At 44.4% G+C, this 22,128-nt stretch overlaps 6 non-coding genes across 6 annotated transcripts; 3 read left to right on the top strand and 3 right to left on the bottom strand.

Annotated features, from left to right (window-relative positions):
* Positions 1–14,056: 14,056 nt before the first annotated feature.
* Positions 14,057–14,128, bottom strand: trnaq-cug (transfer RNA glutamine (anticodon CUG)). Its single transcript has one exon. It is a non-coding gene; the product is annotated as a tRNA-Gln (tRNA).
* Positions 14,129–14,263: 135 nt separating this feature from the next.
* trnae-cuc (transfer RNA glutamic acid (anticodon CUC)) lies at positions 14,264–14,335 on the top strand. The gene has a single exon. It is a non-coding gene; the product is annotated as a tRNA-Glu (tRNA).
* A 3,246-nt stretch (positions 14,336–17,581) lies between these two features.
* On the bottom strand, positions 17,582–17,653 carry trnaq-cug (transfer RNA glutamine (anticodon CUG)). Its single transcript has one exon. It is a non-coding gene; the product is annotated as a tRNA-Gln (tRNA).
* Positions 17,654–17,788: 135 nt separating this feature from the next.
* trnae-cuc (transfer RNA glutamic acid (anticodon CUC)) lies at positions 17,789–17,860 on the top strand. Its single transcript has one exon. It is a non-coding gene; the product is annotated as a tRNA-Glu (tRNA).
* A 3,245-nt stretch (positions 17,861–21,105) lies between these two features.
* On the bottom strand, positions 21,106–21,177 carry trnaq-cug (transfer RNA glutamine (anticodon CUG)). The gene has a single exon. It is a non-coding gene; the product is annotated as a tRNA-Gln (tRNA).
* Positions 21,178–21,213: 36 nt separating this feature from the next.
* On the top strand, positions 21,214–21,285 carry trnae-cuc (transfer RNA glutamic acid (anticodon CUC)). Its single transcript has one exon. It is a non-coding gene; the product is annotated as a tRNA-Glu (tRNA).
* The last annotated feature ends 843 nt before the right edge of the window (positions 21,286–22,128 follow it).

Raw genomic sequence — 22,128 nt, 5'->3', positions numbered from 1 at the left:
GCTCCCAAAACAGGTTATTATAGGTCTCGTGGATAATGATGCATTTACCGGGGTTTACAACAAGAACCCCTTTAACTTTAAACATTATAACGCGGAATTTATAGCACTGTACGTCGATGGTGTGCAGGTTCCATCCAGACCTTTTCAACCTGACTTTGAAAACGGCAACGCGGTTCGTGAATATTACAGTCTAGTACTGGCTACGGGTCGCCATCTCAAGGATCAACCTCTGCTGATCGATCGCCGGGAATACTGCAGCGGTTACACCCTGTACGGTTTCAACCTGACCCCTGACGAAGAGTGTGGACAACATTTTTCACTGATGAAGACGGGCAATATGCGTTTGGAGATGCGTTTCAAGCAGCCTCTACCACGCACTGTAAATATGGTCGTGTATGCTGTGTTTGACAACATTATTGAGGTGAATCAGAGGAGAAACGTTCTGTATGATTATTATTAAAATGAACACCAGAGAGCTCAACCACATCATGAATGCCCTGGACGGCTCACGGAAAGTGTTTCAAGGAGTCTACGCCTGCGACCAGCTGCCTAAATTTAAGATCAAGAATTTACCTGCAATGTACATAATCAACACACACCCTAAAAATATGCCCGGAGAACATTGGCTGGCTATTTATCTAAGGGAGGACCGCCGTGGGGAATTTTTTGATTCCTATGGAAACCCCCCGGATTTCAGACCTTTCCCTCGGAAGATCAATAACTTTCTGCTCAACAACTGTCAAGAAACCATTTACAGCGGTCGTCAAGTACAAAGTCTTCAGACCTTCACTTGTGGTCAACACTGTGTGTTTTTCTTATATCATAGATCTAAAGGAAGGTCATACCCCGATATTATGTCCTTGTACAGTGAGGATTTAGGCCAAAATGATAAAAAAGTGGCAGAGTTTGTCAGGACACTGTGGACCCCCCCTTATAACACAATTACTTACGACCCTAGCCAGCCATGTATACAGATGGGGTGTTCTTGTGAGGATTTTAAAAGATGTCATGCGTGTTAAAGTGAAAAAATAATGAAAACAGCCTTTGAATCATTAGTTTTGTTTTTATTCAACACAAATCTTATACAAAGCAGGGTTATGTTATAAATAAATGTACAACATTTGAAAATAAAAATAAAAAATAAAAAAATTGTTTGTCGGATCCTTATTTACAGGGGAGACAAATAAAAACATGAGATTAATAAGCTTCCCAACGATGGATAGATCCTGAGGAGGGTTGCTCAACACGGTCAGAGTAATGAGATATCGGCGTCAGATCAGTCACCACCTCTTTACACAGACGGATTTTTTGTCGCGTTTCCTGGTTAGGGACTGTTGATTGGGGCATGTTCAGACAGGCCATCGCCTGTAGGAAAGCATTCCAGCCTACAGGTCGGCGACTATCGGGTACCTTATTAGTGCTAGTGACACTCTTCAACAAATCAAACATGTGTGAACCTTTGATCAGTTGTCCTTTAAAAACAAATTCACCCTGTTCATTCCAAGTCGTTACCCGCGGTTTCTGAACCATTTTGTGCAGAATATATTCTGCATGTCTTTTGCTTCTGGCCGGCATGTTTCTCAAAACATCCGTTACAACATCTCCCTCTGAACTCTCAACAGGTTCGGGCACCGCAACATCTTTATCAACCGTACCCCCCGCATCAGTCCCAGAACCATTTTCTTGAGAGGCCATGGTTAAAGTTAAAATGTTTTGATCTTTTTCACCCTGTCTAACCAGACGGAGGTAGCGCTGTAACGTGTTGCTATACATCTGGGCTTTGGAATACTGATTTAAATCGGCCCTGGCCAGTATAGCTTTCATTTCAGAGTCCAGGTTGTTTTCGGCCGTTTGTCTAATGGGCTCTGGCCCGACAACATTTTTTCTCAGTTTCTCAAGCTGCTCCTGAGGGATCAAAAACATTTTCTGAGCATATTCCATTATTAACCCACTCTGGAAGCTAGAAGACTGGTTAGGAAAGGCACGGCTATGCTCAACAGCGGTCCTATAAAACCTCCGGTTTGATTAATCTTCTTTCTTTTTCTTTTAATAGAATACTTCTTATTAGCGATGATCTTGATAACCGCTTTTTGTTTTTTGAGTTTAGAATGTTGAGAAGGGGTTAGGGGTATATTACCGCGTAAGATGTTAAAAGCTATTTCACACAGGGTCTCGATCAAATCCGAGGGGGCCCCTGCCAGCACAGCTTTCCTATGGCGCGGGCTCCCCTCAAATAACATTTGCAAAAGCGGCAGATTTCTTTTAATCCGAACAGACATTCTTATTTATTTCCTTTTCTTTAGCACATACACTGCCGGCCAATCGGGCGGGCACAAACCTGTTCTGAGGCGAAAGTCTTCTGGGGTTTGTGCTTTTAAGTCCACAATCAAGTACCCGTAGGTTTTTTTGGTGGCATCCTCAAATGCCTCCAAAAAGAATTTGGTCTGGTTAGGGTACATTTGACGAGCCAAGACGGTGACCTGTAGTTTATCTCTGGGGTTTTTAAAAAGAATTATATAATTGGCATTTAAATTAATAGTGCGGCTTTTTTTACCTTGAAAAAATAGATTTTGAACTAAATAAATAATACTTAAATTCCTATGATGAGTGTACTTTGTGAAAGCTTTTTCCACTTCACTGTTGTCACCGGCCTGCTCCATCAGGTCATCAAGGATCACTAGATTAGTTTGTCCGGGCGGGAACAGGTCATCGTCACACAACGAGGCGGGGAGACCTTGCACAAATTTCAGATTATTATTTTTTGATGCCAAATCATCGTAGAGAGGTTGCCAGCAAGAGTAACACCACACTATGTTGTCAAGAGCTTGGGACACGGTTGCGTCCACATCTTCTATGATGTTCTTTATAAGATAGCTCTTACCCGAATTGGAGGGACCGGCTATAATACAGGAGAAAGGGTGTTGAAGTCTGTTATCAAAACCACTGCTAATATCCATAAGGCAGAGTGGTATAATCAGTCTTCAACACTCTTTTATTGTACACCACCCTGAACCGTTTGTTTAGTGATCTATTTTCCAATGTGTACCCCTTTTTATTGTGATAGATCTGATTTCCGGCTGTAATAATCTCGCGAGGAGGCGCGTCTTTCTCGGTTACAAAACTTTGTACCAGGGTCGTCAGAGACTTGATGTTAATGAGCTTGTTGTTACAATGGTTCAGAGTGAAACCCTTAACTTTCATACAGGTCTTACCCGCAGCCGTTCTGTATGCGTAAGTCTTAGGACCCCCTGAAACAAACTCCACTATGTGGTCCTGAGGATCTAGCTCGCTCGTTAACTCCCCAAGGTAGTCCCCGAGGGGAGGGACCCAATCCCCTGGCCTGGGGACAAAGATTACAGAGTCAGTATCATGATAGAGCGTGCGTTCCTGCAGCTGATCCATTAAGTTGTACAGTTCAAGCTGGGCGTAAGCCGTGGTAAAAACCGCTATGAAAACATTAACGTTTCCCTGTTTGGTGGGGAAATCTTTAGGGGCCCTCCACTGGACCTGTGCCACGTGGTCATTTAAGAATTGAAAGTGTGATACTGCATGTTGTTTGGAAAAGATAAATTCTATAAACTGTTCAGGGGTTTTAATCAAGGTTGTGTTTAGACGGTTATTTCTTTCCCCAAACTTACCCCACAGACTGTTTAAAATCAGTTTGGACATTTGTCTCTTGGCGGGGTTTACAGTTATGTTCCCCGGCTCTAGACGGATCCCTTCCTTTTCAAAATATTGCTGAACGTACCGCTCTTTGGCAGCGGAGTCAACACACCATGAGGGATAGCCCGATGCCTCCTGTTTCCCTTTCAGATGGGTCATAATGTACTCAGCAAAAAGAGTATCAGATTTTTCAGAAAAATGCCAAACCTCATACACCTTACCGACTCTGTAACCTTTCTCCACCGCCTTGTCAAGCTCAATGCTACACCAGACACCCGTCAGCGCTCTCTCGTCATCACTGTGCAGACAAGAGGTATTTTGATTTTCAGTTTCCACACACGTTCTACACAGAGGGAACATCAATTTTCCCGAACACCTGTAAGGCAACACGGGTAGGAACAGCTCACGAGGAGGGTACATGGTGACTTTGATCAAACCAAAGTACTGTCCGATTTCGAGAAAGTCACGATAAACAATGGTTGGATGCCCCACCGGGTACATTTTGGTCTTGTTGACATAAGGGTACAGACTGGTGAAATCATAGTAATCTACTCTCTCACCCTCCTTTACCTCATAATGTAAACAGAGGGCGTTGGTACGACCCCCAAATAACGCATCCCTGGGCTCTAGACGTTCAGGAAAGTCCAAGGTTTCCATAAACCGTTGTACCCCCACATCCTGTTGCTTCAGGGTCGTCCACGCGTGTTCCCAAATCACCAGTACATTCAAACCATAGGTGTTTTTTAAAGTTTCAATTCGTTCCTGGAAATCATAGTACATATCACCGCAGAGTTTTTGTGTTACGGGGTTAAAGGTGTTTGGGTCGAAGCACTGAGGACAGCCATGGTAAATACAACCAGCAAACTCATAAGCGGTACGCCGCCCGGACACGTCGTTAAAACCGTCTAAGTAGTAAGGACCCATTTTGACTTCCCCTTGATTTAAAGCATGTCTGATGAAGATGTTATCCCGGGCACTCAGATATTCCAGCCACTGTATGGAGACAGTCGAAAAGTTCTTTTGTCTAGCACGATAGTTGTCAGAAGTGGTGTCCGCTATAGTGTTTTTCTGCAAGAAATTGGATCGATACATTTTCATGCAGAGAGACGCTATGGTCACACTTTGCAAAGGGTCGAGACCCGACGTGTTGATAACCTCGGTGCGGAAACGCAAACAGGCTTCTTTAAGGATCACCACATCATTTTTACAATAAGCGGCCATCTCTTCTCGGAAATCAAAAACACCCCCCTTAACCGTATTGTACCATTTAAAGAATTCCTCCCTCTCATGAGACATCATAGTATCAACCCCATAATAAGAGGCGGGCGGGTAGGACCCTCGATAATTTTGAGTGTCCTTAGTATTAAAAAAATGGCAGAACCAACCTTTCTTCTGAGCCTCAAAACCCAGAGCTTTAGGCAAAGCGCTCAATTTCATGGGGAGGAAATTTAACGAGTCTATGTAACGTTGGTTGAAAGCCTCGTCGGTGAAACACATGATCTTGCTACCCTGAGCTATTATTTTTGGGGTCACCCCATTTTCCACCAGATACTTCATCAATATGTAAGAATCATAACCCTTAGCATTGTGGGCAATAAATGTGTAATTGAGGTATTTTGGACCGCGATACCGCGTAAAGAAATCCCTGACACAACTCTCACCGCTAGCTGACCACTCACAATCCAACATGTCAATACAGTGTATATAATTAGCAACATGGACCCCGTTTTCTTGCCGGCATTCAAAATCAAAAAAGACATACCGGTTGTGCGGCGGCTCCTTTTTAACCGGCTGAATAAAGCACTGGTGTTCAGACCCCGGGGTTAAATCCGCATTACAGATCCTACATCTCGGTTCCAGACATTTGTGTGGTTTAACCTCATGAAAACGGTACTGGAGGCAACACTGCGGGCAATATTTAGTTTGATCACAATAACTCCGTTTTTTAACCCCCTCAGCAGCGGCCCTCTGCACCTTATGTTCGGAAAAACAGAACGCGGAGAGACAAATCCTTAAGCAATCTTTACATCGGATGGTAGGGGCCAAACCCTTACGACATTGCGGATTGAAACAGACGTTACAGTAACCGTCACAGCGGTGCTTAAGCTTATCATTGAAGGCCTTATAACACCAATGACAAACATACGAACAACCCAAAAAAGCCGTCAAACTCTTTATTCCAAAGTAATGACTATCACTTAGGAAGAGAAACAGTGTCTGTGTATGGGTTTCAGGATGTGTCTGAAATTTCACAAATACTTCCTTTACCTCACAACGGTACCACACAACAATTTTTAAAGACAACAACTCCTCAAACATGGCAATGTCTGAAAAGGCAACCATCTGTTGAGAGTTTAAGCCGGCCCTCTGATGAAGCATTAAAGCCTCTTGCATAGCTTGGGGTTCAGGCATGTCGGGGGTGAGTAGTTTTATTAAACTGTAAGCAAAACAGAGCTTATTGTCCCCATTGGAACTCACCACTAATTGCCTGAGCTTGTTCCTAATTATGTCGTTCTTCAAGCATTTCGACAGTCTTCTAAGCGCCCCACCCTCAGGGTTAGGAACCACATTCATTACCAGAGACAGACTTTCATCAGCTAAGATGGATGCGTTACTTTGCAATAACGCTTCGATTTTAGCCAGAAATTCATCAACATCTAAATTATCTCCACTCAGCATTACAGATAGGTTGCTAAACAAATCATCCCCTCTGAGTTCTAACTGTACAACATCTCGAGGTATGACCCTTTCAGCAACCTGTTCAAGCATGTTTTGCAAGGCCTCGTGTATGTTGACAAATATTTCTGCATAATTGTCACAATTTAAAAGTTCTGCAAAATTAAAACGCTGAATCATTTCAAAATTGTTATAGGCCGGTCTATCTATAATCACGGGATCACTGGTACTTTTGGACACATCATCATTTTGAACAAAGCCTTCAACCCCTACATTCTCACAGAGCATGTCATCCACAGCCTTATCAGTCTCAGAACCCTCCACATTCCGAACACCCCCACCGCTGACATCTACAAAACCCCCTTTTTGAGGAGGCTCATTTAAAGCCTGTAAAAGTCCTTCAAAGATATCCACCCGGTTAATGTCAAGACCCTCCTCTATAGTGACGGCTGCTTCTGCCGCCGTACTGTGTTCTAATTGTCTCAAATCATTTATAATAGGGGCAGAATTTGGTCGGGGTAGCGTCTCCAAAGCCTCCACCATTTCAAACAAATCGGGGTGAACTAGGGGTTGAACCTCTATAAGCGCTACCGTTGGGAGGTGGTTATTTAGATCATTGACCATCTGTAACAGGTCGGGGTTCACGGTAAGTCTGGTAATTCACATTCTATCGGTGGTGATTGGGGGTTATTTAAATCATTTATCATTTGTAATAGTTCCTGGTTCATTGGGACATCAGAGGAGTTCACAACAGGGCCGAGGGTGTTCTCTCGGGAAGGTCTTTTTGGGGCCCTAACTTGTTCATAATCCTTTAGTTTGTGAGTTCTTTTACCAAGTCCGGACATTTTTTTTATTTTTTATTTTTCCAACAACCCACAATAGTAAGGCGTTTTGTATCTATTAAAACATTAAATACGGTACAATTCGTTAGTAAGGGTATTAATAAGGGTGTTTTGGCTCTCTATCACAAGGTTTTGCCCCACTAACACAAGTCTTTGATTTAGTAACAAGGTATGTAGCAACTCATGCCGACCTTCAGGAAGTAGCTCCGGGGGATGGTGTCCTGGCTCAGCTGCAAAGGATGGTCGCTCCGGTAAATCTCGGTCGAAGGAGGCAGGGAGCGAGCGTATACTCACGGACGGAGACCAAGAAGGCCTTTGCGGTGACACCCTGGCCAATCGCGGTGTACTGTTCAGCGTTTCTGTAGCCAAGAAACGGGGCTGGGGGGACGATGTTGAAACCAGTCCGTCGTTGGGTGGTGTGTCAACCCTGACTGACGGCGACCCCTGAGGTTGTTGGTTGCCTGTATTTGTTCCGCCCGACAATGCGGCGGGCTGAATCTGGATTGTTGAATTACCCCCAGAAGGCTGTGGCCTGAGTAGATGTTGGGGGGTCTCCAAGACCACCGTGGGGGATCCTCTCGGTGATCTCTCCGGGGAAGATGTTTGATCCCACTTAGACGGGGTAATTGTCCTCAATAGCTCATCCACAGAATGACTATCCCAAGAGTCTTGGGAAGAATAAAAATATACATTACATTTACATCTTTAAACGGCGACAGAAATCAAACTTAAAACAACATGTCCAGGACCTTCAAAACCTTTAGCTTTTTTAGACCTTTGAAAATAGGCTTAGACATTCACTACAACGCCTTATTATTTACAGACAATATATTTATTAGGACTTGATAATAAATGTAAAACAGAGAAGCCTCTGTAAATAAACTGTTTCTTAAATGTAATATTGTTAATAAAACACTTTTTATACACACACACACCACATTTCATTTTTAAACGAACCTTCCAAGTGTAAACGCTTCCTGATCCCGGGACTTCCTGTTTCACAAACGTTTTCACGATCTGTTTAAATATTAAATACAATGAACACCTTCAAGCCTTTTCCTACAGCCACTTTAAAACAGAAGTATAATTGCGGGAGATAAGCCAAACAACTTACTAAAACCTTTCGGACAGCTTTACTTCCTAACCAGACGGTCGGGCAATCGGTCATTTCTAAACACATGCCCCAGAAACAAGCCTAGACCTGTCCGGACTTCTAAAGATCTTTCCCAGAACCCCCAAGACCTACAGGAAATGGGCACCCCTCGCTTAAATATTAGCCCTCAACGGGCAAACAAAACCCTTTTAAAAACATTAAAGTTTGAAAGATCTTACTTACCTCCAAAGAATAATCGTTTCTTATGTTTTTCAGCTGGTTTAGCTTTTTGCACTTCTGTGAAGGTAAGAGACATGTTTAACCTTTAACCACCCCGCTTTATAAAAAGCTTTAACCTCTTACAAGCGGCAGATATATACTCACCGCTATCAGATACAGGGGCTGACGGCCTTTCAGATTCTTGAAAGGTGACGGTTCTCGAAGGTAAAACTAAACAAGCCCTCGCTGTGGAAGGCCTTTCGTTGTCTCGAACCACGTTTCTTAATACTGTTAGAAAGGATATTTTTTTAAATTAACAAGACGGGCCTCAAACATCTTACAGAAACGTTATACAAACAAACAGGGGTTTAGTTCTTACCCGGTCGGCAGACAGCCTGTCTAGGGACAACCACTTCTCTTGGTTGATCCTCGGAGACATTAATCACAGGCCTTTCGATAGTTTCTGTGTAATTAAAGAGACCGCCATTAATATATATTAAAACGTTTTCATAACTCTAATGAGCCGCTTCAAAACACAACCACACACCCATACATAAGAACCCTTGAGCGCAAACACAAAAATCTTACCGTCGTTGTTCCAGATGATCTCCTCAGCGTTGGGAATTAACTCCTGTTGACTGGCTGAAAAATAATTTTACAGAACTTAAAACAGATGTTATAACCTTATTTACAATACATGCCCACAACCCGCTCTGAGTCAATGAAAATAATCTGAAGACTTACCTAAAAACTCGTTTAAATCGAAGTCGTTGATGTTGTTTCCGGACATTGTTGATCTTTAGGCTTAAATCGAAAGGTCAGTATGAGTCTGTCGAGCTGAAGACCAGACCTTCATACTTATACTGATGGCCGGATGCCGGATCTGCTTGTAAGGCATTGTTCTGGGCTGGCCTTTGTGCCGTCCTGTTACCAATTAACATATCAAAACCAACCAATAAAATGACCCTGCATCAATTTCAAATAGAAACCAAGATGGCGACGATCTCTCTCCTCTCTACTCTAAACTTTTATTAGAACCTTTTGGTCTCTCAAAAAAACATTTTTAAGCATCAAGACCTATAGTCAATAAACACTAAGAATATTTCAGGCCTTTATACGCGCTAAAAAACAACCTGAGCCAAGAAAATAACTATAAAGATCTAAAATAAGTAGCGCTTTTACAGTGATTTTTTTTTTTTTTTTAATAGCGATGCTTTCTTTGGTATTAAACAAGTCACAAACTACTCAGAACAGCGTTTATCCCCACAAAAGAGATATTTGGGTTTATTTTACAAAGCTTATAAATTATATAGTATAAAAGTATACTGAATGTTTTGAGACCACACGCCATGCCTACGTTTGTCTGAGCCCACCCCCGTCCCCCGTGGTGTGAGTGATTTAGCCTTGAGTGTTGTGATCTATTTAGCATTGAGTGATCAGTTGTTTTTATTTTTTAAATGATTCCTTATCATCAGGGATTGAGCCTGCTAAAATACCTTAAAAACATATCCTTATCTTAAGTCTAACTCTTATGAGCTTTAAGACCCTAGAATGTATTTAAGTAAAACGAATGAACACATTATGTGTGAGATAAAATATAACCACAGCTTTTTTTTTTTTTTTTTTTTTTTTACAAAAACAATTAACCTATACCGACAAACACCCACACACACACACACTCTCTTTTTTTAAATTTTATTTTTAATTAAATTTGAGGGGAGAGACAGAGCCATATACATTGGGGTTAACATAAGTACCCTATGCAAAACAGGAATTGTTAGGACCTGTGACCATTACAGACAACAGAACTTGTTGATCTTATAAAATGATTGGGCGAGAGAGAGAGATATAGAGACAGACAGAGACAGAGCCAGTGTGAATATGATAAACACACTATTCAAAATGGCATTGTTAAGACCTGGGACCATTACAGACAACAGAACTTGTTGATCTTATAAAATGCTTGGGCGAGAGAGACAGAGAGAGAGAGACAGACAGAGACAGAGACAGAGACAGTGTGAATATGATAAACGCACTATTCAAAATGGCATTGTTAAGACCTGGGCCCCTTACATGTATATTTAAAAAAGACCCCCAACCACTACAGGAAGAGCCGACCCATTCACACTCTACAGTTGACCAACAAGAACAACAAGAACAACCGGTTATGGGTGGCCTTGTTGTTCAGGGTTTTAGGGGTGTACACTTTCTGACGGATATGACGTAGGAATAATTAAGGAAATAACTCTAAAATCATGCCCCCCAATTATGACGTAGGAATATTAATAAGCTTAGGGCATACGTCATAACAAAATAGGCCGCGCCCAAAAAACCCTACTATCTACTCCTGTGTGGTGCATTTTCTCTCTCTCTATCTGTGATTAAATCCTTACTTATATACATATGTCCATGAACGTTTCTGGAGCTCATGTAAATCACATCACACGACGGGCCGTGATCTTTTCGGTCACTTTGAAAGTTTTGCTCATGACAATCCTTTTCTATTGCGGCACGATGGCTGCCACCGAGGAAGGAAAGTCGTCCGCAGTTGGCTGCAAGCTTGCCTGAAGCGCAGGAAAGGACTTACTCGCGACGTGCCACTTAAAGACTGAAGAAGTGGGGGTCGGCCTCACCGAGAGCCCTGAGGATCAGCTCACGTGGTAGAGTGCTCGCTTAGCATTGTAGCGTTATGTTGGGTGTATTTGGATAAGAGCATTTGGGCTCTGAGCTGAAGCACTGATCTAAAGAAAACCTCTCCCCCCCAAAGTTATCAGATTCCCTTAGCTCATCAGCTTGGAACTGGTTTGCATCAAAGTGACAGTTTTGGGGAGGATGGCACCAAGAAGAGGCCAAATAGTTTGGAATTCTGCTATGAGATGTCTGGAGAAAGGGGCCTGTAGGTGATAAAAACTCTTTGAAGTGGACGAGAGCCGAAATCCCGACATAGAGCTACGAACCCAGGCCAACCGGCATTTCCAAAAGATGGCATGGATTGACATCAGTCAAAAATCAAGCCCCCCTCCAATAGGACACTGGGGGCTGAAACCGAAATCCAATCTCAAAAACTCAAGAACCAATCACCTCTTGATCTGACAGACTATAAGGAACAGCGGACAGTCTTTCTCGCTCTCTCTCACCTGAACCAGTAACTCGCTGCCACAGCTCAACCTGTAGCTCTGTTGCCAGAACCGGAACCAGAAACCAACTAAGTCTTTGCCGGCAACAGAAGAGTTAAACTGGGAGAAGGAGATTGAGCCGTACGAAGAATTCTTTTAAAGGACTTTATTAAATAAAGAACTTTACAGACTGCGCTGCCCGCCTGTGCCCACCTGATCAGTGGAGTTTTACAGCTGGACAATTGACTAAGTCGACTGTATACGAAAGTGTCAGTCATTTAAATAGCTATTTGAGTCTTAAGAAACTTGACCCTTGGAACAAACACGGCCCTGCTTTCCTCAAAGACTTTGTCTTCAAATAAGTACGGTGAGAGACCCTGCTTGCCAAGAAGATTTTGTGCACAACCTTGGAGCCTTCAAACCAGTGGAAAATCTGTTTGGAAACGACTCTACTTTCGTGAAACCCCAACTTCCAGGTGTATCGACTGAGTGGAAGTTCTTGGACAAAGCTGAACCGGACTGCCTTTGTTCCAAACCACACGGACCTCGTGCCGTGTGCTGTTATCTGAGCCCGAAGCCAGAGAGGCCTCTCTGCGACGAAGTTCAGATAAGTTTAACAGTTTGGAGTTCATGATTCATGACATTTGAGAAATCAATTAGAAATGTTAATCTGTGATTCATAACTCTAGAATGTGTAATATCATTTAGTTTTCTTAAATATAAATGTGTGTTGCATTAAACTGTTTTGTTGATCATTTTAGAAATAAAATCTGTCAACGCCGAGAAATATCTTCTCATTCCTGTTTAACTGTTTAGTCTGAAATTGACACAAGTTAATAGACATTAGATTATTGGTGGCCCTGCCTATCCTTAATCATTGAATAATAATCAGTTAAGGGAAATTGTGGTAACAAGTAATGATAGGATCTTTCTTGGCACCTAAACGTGAATGAGACTGATATATATATAACGAGAAGTTACCTGACATAAATACTAACCTGCGTAGTTATTTAATGTCTGACTAATAATACTAACGAGAGACTCACCTTCGTCTTACTAACCGGTATTGTAGTCAATGTGTTTATAACCTTTTTTGTTTAATGATTTGTGTTATCATATGTGATCCCATGGTCTTTGATTTGGTCACGGAAGTCATTTGTCTTCGATTTGTTGATCTAGAGTTGAATTGTAATTAGTTTTTCCCTTTTGTATAATTAGTGTAGTGCTACATTTAGTCTTTGTTTTGAATACATTTGACAATTTATATCTTTGGAATTGGTGTCTTCGTCCAATTATTACAGAAATTGAGTTCTACAAGATTCCAGGATTCGTGATAAGGTGATACTATAAATTCACTTCTTTAATTGAAATGTATAAGTGTACCTTATGCTACAGCATGCGAGAGGCAGCGGGATCGATGCCCGCATTCTCCAAGGCCTCAGGCGCTCGTGCCCTGGTTTCGGGGGAGAGTCGCTCACTTTTCTTGCCGCAGACACAGGCGCAAGGCATTGCCTGTTTGCCGTAAGGTTATCAGACACAACGCGCCGGCGACGGCTGCAGCATTAGCACGCCGGCTGGCCCTTCCGAAGTTCCCCAAAAACGACCGAGATGCCGCTTCGACGTCGTAACCCCAGGAACGACCGCAAAGGCACTCCAACCCTCAATCTTCCGATCCGAAGTCAGACCAAAGAGACTGTATGATGTTTTAGATTAAAGATAGTATGCAGACCGAGCAAGTTAGATTTATCGAGCTAGCAAACATCCATTGAGGCACCTGTTCGGGACGTACCCTGTAGAAATTCCTGTCAACGATAAAAGGATCAAACGGTGGAGAAAAAGCCCGCAGGATGTTTGTCAAAACTCTGTTTGTGGACTGAATGGCTTTCCCAGATTGGCAGGGACTGTTTTTGGTATTGACTGAGGGACAGTTGTAAAAGACAACCTCTCACCGGACCTCTGGCATACACCAAAGAAAGCCACCCCACCTCTCCCCCGGATCTCACAAAACACAATCCCCCCCGCCCCCAGGGAAGACAGACCGCAATCGGACTCGGGCTTGCACCTTTTGATTGGATGAACGGCCGCAAACATTCTATGTCATTTTCTTTTAAAGCTTCACTCGTGCTTGTAAAAAACCGAGGTCTCACTGAAAGAATGCCCTGACGTGGTTGCTTCCAAGCTAGCTGGTTTACAAAGTTCCTTTTCGCTTTAACGATGATTTCCAAGAAGGGAAATAATCTATCTGTAATCTGTCATCACAGGCACCTTCTTCTCCGTTAAGCCATGCGGTCACCACCAGGAAGGTGAACGCACCAGGCCGACCCGGAGTTATCGCCAATTCGTCTCCAAGCCTCCCAAGAGGGAACATAAACAGGCCTTATTCGCAGACACAGGCCCTCACGCAGGGAGACCACCGCTTCACCGGCGCTGCCCCTGCCAAGGGCCCCAGGTCCCACCGAGACTTGAACTCGGATCGCTGGATTCAGAGTCCAGAGTGCTAACCATTACACCATGGAACCAAGCCCGCTGCCCACCTCTTGCCCGTGATGAAGGTTTCTGCTCTACGCACACGTCTCGCTCTGTCGCACGGCCAAGTCCAGAGTGAGCCAAGTTGCGCCCAGAGTGCTGCGTGTGGCGGGTCACTTCCGGAGCCGTCCCTGGTGGTCTAGTGGTCAGGATTCGGCGCTCTCACCGCCGCGGCCCGGGTTCGATTCCCGGTCATGGAAAGTGGATCTGTTGCTTTTCCCCTAGGACCTGTTTGGTGCATTTTCTCTCTCTCTATCTGTGATTAAATCCTTACTTATATACATATGTCCATGAACGTTTCTGGAGCTCATGTAAATCACATCACACGACGGGCCGTGATCTTTTCGGTCACTTTGAAAGTTTTGCTCATGACAATCCTTTTCTATTGCGGCACGATGGCTGCCACCGAGGATGGAATGTCGTCCGCAGTTGGCTGCAAGCTTGCCTGAAGCGCAGGAAAGGACTTACTCGCGACGTGCCACTTAAAGACTGAAGAAGTGGGGGTCGGCCTCACCGAGAGCCCTGAGGATTAGCTCACGTGGTAGAGCGCTCGCTTAGCATTGTAGCGTTATGTTGGGTGTATTTGGATAAGAGCATTTGGGCTCTGAGCTGAAGCACTGATCTAAAGAAAACCTCTCCCCCCCCCAAAGTTATCAGATTCCCTTAGCTCATCAGCTTGGAACTGGTTTGCATCAAAGTGACAGTTTTGGGGAGGATGGCACCAAGAAGAGGCCAAAAAGTTTGGAATTCTGCTATGAGATGTCTGGAGAAAGGGGCCTGTAGGTGATAAAAACTCTTTGAAGTGGACGAGAGCCGAAATCCCGACATAGAGCTACGAACCCAGGCCAACCGTCATTTCCAAAAGATGGCATGGATTGACATCAGTCATAAATCAAGCCCCCCTCCAATAGGACACTGGGGGCTGAAACCGAAATCCAATCTCAAAAACTCAAGAACCAATCACCTCTTGATCTGACAGACTATAAGGAACAGTGGACAGTCTTTCTCGCTCTCTCTCACCTGAACCAGTAACTCGCTGCCACAGCTCAACCTGTAGCTCTGTTGCCAGAACCGGAACCAGAAACCAACTAAGTCTTTGCCGGCAACAGAAGAGTTAAACAAGGAGAAGGAGATTGAGCCGTACGAAGAATTCTTTTAAAGGACTTTATTAAATAAAGAACTTTACAGACTGCGCTGCCCGCCTGTGCCCACCTGATCAGTGGAGTTTTACAGCTGGACAAATGACTAAGTCGACTGTATACAAAAGTGTCAGTCATTTAAATAGCTATTTGAGTATTAAGAAACTTGACCCTTGGAACAAACACGGCCCTGCTTTCCTCAAAGACGTTGTCTTCAAATAAGTACGGTGAGAGACCCTGCTTGCCAAGAAGTTTTTGTGCACAACCTTGGAGCCTTCGAACCAGTGGAAAATCTGTTTGGAAACGACTCTACTTTCGCGAAACCCCAACTTCCAGGTGTATCGACTGAGTGGAAGTTCTTTGACAAAGCCGAACCAGACTGCCTTTGTTCCAAACCACACGGACCTCGTGCCGTGTGCTGTTATCTGAGCCCGAAGCCAGAGAGGCCTCTCTGCGACGAAGTTCAGATAAGTTTAACAGTTTGGAGTTCATGATTCATGACATTTGAGAAATCAATTAGAAATGTTAATCTGTGATTCATAACTCTAGAATGTGTAATATCATTTAGTTTTCTTAAATATAAATGTGTGTTGCATTAAACTGTTTTGTTGATCATTTTAGAAATAAATTCTGTCAACGCCGAGAAATATCTTCTCATTCCTGTTTAACTGTTTAGTCTGAAATTGACACAAGTTAATAGACATTAGATTATTGGTGGCTCTGCCTATCCTTAATCATTGAATAATAATCAGTTAAGGGAAATTGTGGTAACAAGTAATGATAGGATCTTTCTCGGCACCTAAACGTGAATGAGACTGATATATATATAACGAGAAGTTACCTGACATAAATACTAACCTGCGTAGTTATTTAATGTCTGACTAATAATACTAACGAGAGACTCACCTTCGTCTTACTAACCGGTATTGTAGTCAATGTGTTTATAACCTTTTTTGTTTAACGATTTGTGTTATCATATGTGATCCCACGATCTTTGATTTGGTCACGGAAGTGATTTGTCTTCGATTTGTTGATCTAGAGTTTAATTGTAATTAGTTTTTCCCTTTTGTATAATTAGTGTAGTGCTACATTTAGTCTTTGTTTTGAATACATTTGACAATTTATATCTTTGGAATTGGTGTCTGCGTCCAATTATTACAGAAATTGAGTTCTACAAGATTCCAGGATTCGTGATAAGGTGATACTATAAATTCACTTCTTTAATTGAAATGTATAAGTGTACCTTACGCTACAGCATGCGAGAGGCGGCGGGATCGATGCCCGCATTCTCCAAGGCCTCAGGCGCTCGTGCCCCGGTTTCGGGGGAGAGTCGCTCACTTTTCTTGCCGCAGACACAGGCGCAAGGCATTGCCTGTTTGCCGTAAGGTTATCAGACACAACGCGCCGGCGACGGCTGCAGCATTAGCACGCCGGCTGGCCCTTCCGAAGTTCCCCAAAAACGACCGAGATGCCGCTTCGACGTCGTAACCCCAGGAACGACCGCAAAGGCACTCCAACCCTCAATCTTCCGATCCGAAGTCAGACCGAAGAGACTGTATGATGTTTTAGATTAAAGATAGTATGCAGACCGAGCAAGTTAGATTTATCGAGCTAGCAAACAGCCATTGAGGCACCTGTTCGGGACGTACCCTGTAGAAATTCCTGTCAACGATAAAAGGATCAAACGGTGGAGAAAAAGCCCGCAGGATGTTTGTCAAAACTCTGTTTGTGGACTGAATGGCTTTCCCAGATTGGCAGGGACTGTTTTTGGTATTGACTGAGGGACAGTTGTAAAGGACAACCTCTCACCGGACCTCTGGCATACACCAAAGAAAGCCACCTCACCTCTCCCACGGATCTCACAAAACACAATCCCCCCCGCCCCGAGGGAAGACAGACCGCAATCGGACTCGGGCTTGCACCTTTTGATTGGATGAACGGCCGCAAACATTCTATGTCATTTTCTTTTAAAGCTTCACTCGTGCTTGTAAAAAACCGAGGTCTCACTGAAAGAATGCCCTGACGTGGTTGCTTCCAAGCTAGCTGGTTTACAAAGTTCCTTTTCGCTTTAACGATGATTTCCAAGAAGGGAAATAATCTATCTGTAATCTGTCAACACAGGCACCTTCTTCTCCGATAAGCCACGCGGTCACCACCAGGAAGGTGAACGCACCAGGCCGACCCGGAGTTTTCGCCAATTCGTCTCCAAGCCTCCCAAGAGGGAACATAAACAGGCCTTATTCGCAGACACAGGCCCTCACGCAGGGAGACCACCGCTTCACCGCCGCTGCCCCTGCCAAGGGCCCCAGGTCCCACCGAGACTTGAACTCAGATCGCTGGATTCAGAGTCCAGAGTGCTAACCATTACACCATGGAACCAAGCCCGCTGCCCACCTCTTGCCCGTGACGAAGGTTTCTGCTCTACGCACACGTCTCGCTCTGTCGCACGGCCAAGTCTAGAGTGAGCCAAGTTGCGCCCAGAGTGCTGCGTGTGGCGGGTCACTTCCGGAGCCGTCCCTGGTGGTCTAGTGGTCAGGATTCGGCGCTCTCACCGCCGCGGCCCGGGTTCGATTCCCGGTCAGGGAAAGTGGATCTGTTGCTCTTCCCCTAGGACCTGTGTGGTGCATTTTCTCTCTCTCTATCTGTGATTAAATCCTTACTTATATACATATGTCCATGAACGTTTCTGGTAACTCATGTAAATCACGTCACACGACGGGCCGTGATCTTTTCGGTCACTTTGAAAGTTTTGCTCATGACAATCCTTTTCTATTGCGGCACGATGGCTGCCACCGAGGAAGGAAAGTCGTCCGCAGTTGGCTGCAAGCTTGCCTGAAGCGCAGGAAAGGACTTACTCGCGACGTGCCACTTAAAGACTGAAGAAGTGGGGGTCGGCCTCACCGAGAGCCCTGAGGATTAGCTCACGTGGTAGAGCGCTCGCTTAGCATTGTAGCGTTATGTTGGGTGTATTTGGATAAAAGCATTTGGGCTCTGAGCTGAAGCACTGATCTAAAGAAAACCTCTCCCCCCCAAAGTTATCAGATTCCCTTAGCTCATCATCTTGGAAGTGGTTTGCATCAAAGTGACAGTTTTGGGGAGGATGGCACCAAGAAGAGGCCAAATAGTTTGGAATTCTGCTATGAGATGTCTGGAGAAAGGGGCCTGTAGGTGATAAAAACTCTTTGAAGTGGACGAGAGCCGAAATCCCGACATAGAGCTACGAACCCAGGCCAACCGGCATTTCCAAAAGATGGCATGGATTGACATCAGTCAAAAATCAAGCCCCCCTCCAATAGGACACTGGGGGCTGAAACCGAAATCCAATCTCAAAAACTCAAGAACCAATCACCTCTTGATCTGACAGACTATAAGGAACAGCGGACAGTCTTTCTCGCTCTCTCTCACCTGAACCAGTAACTCGCTGCCACAGCTCAACCTGTAGCTCTGTTGCCAGAACCGGAACCAGAAACCAACTAAGTCTTTGCCGGCAACAGAAGAGTTAAACTGGGAGAAGGAGATTGAGCCGTACGAAGAATTCTTTTAAAGGACTTTATTAAATAAAGAACTTTACAGACTGCGCTGCCCGCCTGTGCCCACCTGATCAGTGGAGTTTTACAGCTGGACAATTGACTAAGTCGACTGTATACGAAAGTGTCAGTCATTTAAATAGCTATTTGAGTCTTAAGAAACTTGACCCTTGGAACAAACACGGCCCTGCTTTCCTCAAAGACTTTGTCTTCAAATAAGTACGGTGAGAGACCCTGCTTGCCGAGAAGATTTTGTGCACAACCTTGGAGCCTTCAAACCAGTGGAAAATCTGTTTGGAAACGACTCTACTTTCGCGAAACCCCAACTTCCAGGTGTATCGACTGAGTGGAAGTTCTTGGACAAAGCCGAACCAGACTGCCTTTGTTCCAAACCACACGGACCTCGTGCCGTGTGCTGTTATCTGAGCCCGAAGCCAGAGAGGCCTCTCTGTGACGAAGTTCAGATAAGTTTAACAGTTTGGAGTTCATGATTCATGACATTTGAGAAATCAATTAGAAATGTTAATCTGTGATTCATAACTCTAGAATGTGTAATATCATTTAGTTTTCTTAAATATAAATGTGTGTTGCATTAAACTGTTTTGTTGATCATTTTAGAAATAAAATCTGTCAACGCCGAGAAATATCTTCTCATTCCTGTTTAACTGTTTAGTCTGAAATTGACACAAGTTAATAGACATTAGATTATTGGTGGCCCTGCCTATCCTTAATCATTGAATAATAATCAGTTAAGGTAAATTGTGGTAACAAGTAATGATAGGATCTTTCTCGGCACCTAAACGTGAATGAGACTGATATATATATAATGAGAAGTTACCTGACATAAATACTAACCTGCGTAGTTATTTAATGTCTGACTAATAATACTAACGAGAGACTCACCTTCGTCTTACTAACCGGTATTGTAGTCAATGTGTTTATAACCTTTTTTGTTTAACGATTTGTGTTATCATATGTGATCCCATGGTCTTTGATTTGGTCACGGAAGTGATTTGTCTTCGATTTGTTGATCTAGAGTTGAATTGTAATTAGTTTTTCCCTTTTGTATAATTAGTGTAGTGCTACATTTAGTTTTTGTTTTGAATACATTTGACAATTTATATCTTTGGAATTGGTGTCTGCGTCCAATTATTACAGAAATTGAGTTCTACAAGATTCCAGGATTCGTGATAAGGTGATACTATAAATTCACTTCTTTAATTGAAATGTATAAGTGTACCTTACGCTACAGCATGCGAGAGGCGGCGGGATCGATGCCCGCATTCTCCAAGGCCTCAGGCGCTCGTGCCCCGGTTTCGGGGCAGAGTCGCTCACTGTTCTTGCCGCAGACACAGGCGCAAGGCATTGCCTGTTTGCCGTAAGGTTATCAGACACAACGCGCCGGCGACGGCTGCAGCATTAGCACGCCGGCTGGCCCTTCCGAAGTTCCCCAAAAACGACCGAGATGCCGCTTCGACGTCGTAACCCCAGGAACGACCGCAAAGGCACTCCAACCCTCAATCTTCCGATCCGAAGTCAGACCGAAGAGACTGTATGATGTTTTAGATTAAAGATAGTATGCAGACCGAGCAAGTTAGATTTATCGAGCTAGCAAACAGCCATTGAGGCACCTGTTCGGGACGTACCCTGTAGAAATTCCTGTCAACGATAAAAGGATCAAACGGTGGAGAAAAAGCCCGCAGGATGTTTGTCAAAACTCTGTTTGTGGACTGAATGGCTTTCCCAGATTGGCAGGGACTGTTTTTGGTATTGACTGAGGGACAGTTGTAAAAGACAACCTCTCACCGGACCTCTGGCATACACCAAAGAAAGCCACCTCACCTCTCCCCCGGATCTCACAAAACACAATCCCCCCCGCCCCCAGGGAAGACAGACCGCAATCGGACTCGGGCTTGCACCTTTTGATTGGATGAACGGCCGCAAACATTCTATGTCATTTTCTTTTAAAGCTTCACTCGTGCTTGTAAAAAACCGAGGTCTCACTGAAAGAATGCCCTGACGTGGTTGCTTCCAAGCTAGCTGGTTTACAAAGTTCCTTTTCGCTTTAACGATGATTTCCAAGAAGGGAAATAATCTATCTGTAATCTGTCAACACAGGCACCTTCTTCTCCGATAAGCCACGCGGTCACCACCAGGAAGGTGAACGCACCAGGCCGACCCGGAGTTTTCGCCAATTCGTCTCCAAGCCTCCCAAGAGGGAACATAAACAGGCCTTATTCGCAGACACAGGCCCTCACGCAGGGAGACCACCGCTTCACCGCCGCTGCCCCTGCCAAGGGCCCCAGGTCCCACCGAGACTTGAACTCAGATCGCTGGATTCAGAGTCCAGAGTGCTAACCATTACACCATGGAACCAAGCCCGCTGCCCACCTCTTGTCACTTCCGGAGCCGTCCCTGGTGGTCTAGTGGTCAGGATTCGGCGCTCTCACCGCCGCGGCCCGGGTTCGATTCCCGGTCAGGGAAAGTGGATCTGTTGCTCTTCCCCTAGGACCTGTGAGTAGATAGTAGGGTTTTTTGGGCGCGGCCTATTTTGTTATGACGTATGCCCTAAGCTTATTAATATTCCTACGTCATAATTGGGGGGCGTGATTTTAGAGTTATTTCCTTAATTATTCCTACGTCATATCCGTCAGAAAGTGTACACCCCTAAAACCCTGAACAACAAGGCCACCCATAAAGACCCCCCCTGAAGGCAACGCCCCGAAACTCTCCTCTCTATTTAAGACCCCGCGCTGCTTTTAGGCAATACCTCTTTAATTCTCAGCATCTGAAACATCCCGCTTCTTCAACATGTCTAGCGACATCAACATGAAACCCCGCAAGAAACAATCCCGGGCAAGGGTTCCTGTACTCACCAATTTGAAGATTGAACGCTCCTGGGTGTTGTTCTGGGGGGGTCGACGGGGTTACCGCTTTAAAAGGGATCCCAGCTATGTTGGAGTGGAGCTTTTTGCTTTGGGAGAGAAGGAGGGTACGTTGGAACCTTTTGAGACGGTGATTGAATACTCTTTTGAGGACTGGTTGAAGGTGATGGCATGGAGAGACCTGGGGCTTGTGGATAAGACTCTAGAAGGCTTGCAAGAGGGTCCAAGAGAAGGCGAAACGGAGTCTCCGACTCAGAGTTTTGAAAGGTGTGAATGGGAAAGCTTGCAGAACTACGGTACAGTGGTGAAGAGTCTATCTCTAACTACTGATCGTAAGGTTTTGTTTAGCAGTACCCTGATTACAAACCCTATTGAAGGGGTTGTGGAGGATCCAGAAAAACAGGTTACTGAAATTATGTTTGACGCCGTGGACTGGCCGTTC

This window comes from Amia ocellicauda, unplaced genomic scaffold, assembly GCF_036373705.1.
Source record: "Amia ocellicauda isolate fAmiCal2 unplaced genomic scaffold, fAmiCal2.hap1 HAP1_SCAFFOLD_125, whole genome shotgun sequence".
Taxonomy (NCBI): domain Eukaryota; kingdom Metazoa; phylum Chordata; class Actinopteri; order Amiiformes; family Amiidae; genus Amia; species Amia ocellicauda.
This window is presented reverse-complemented; position numbering and strand designations above follow the sequence as displayed.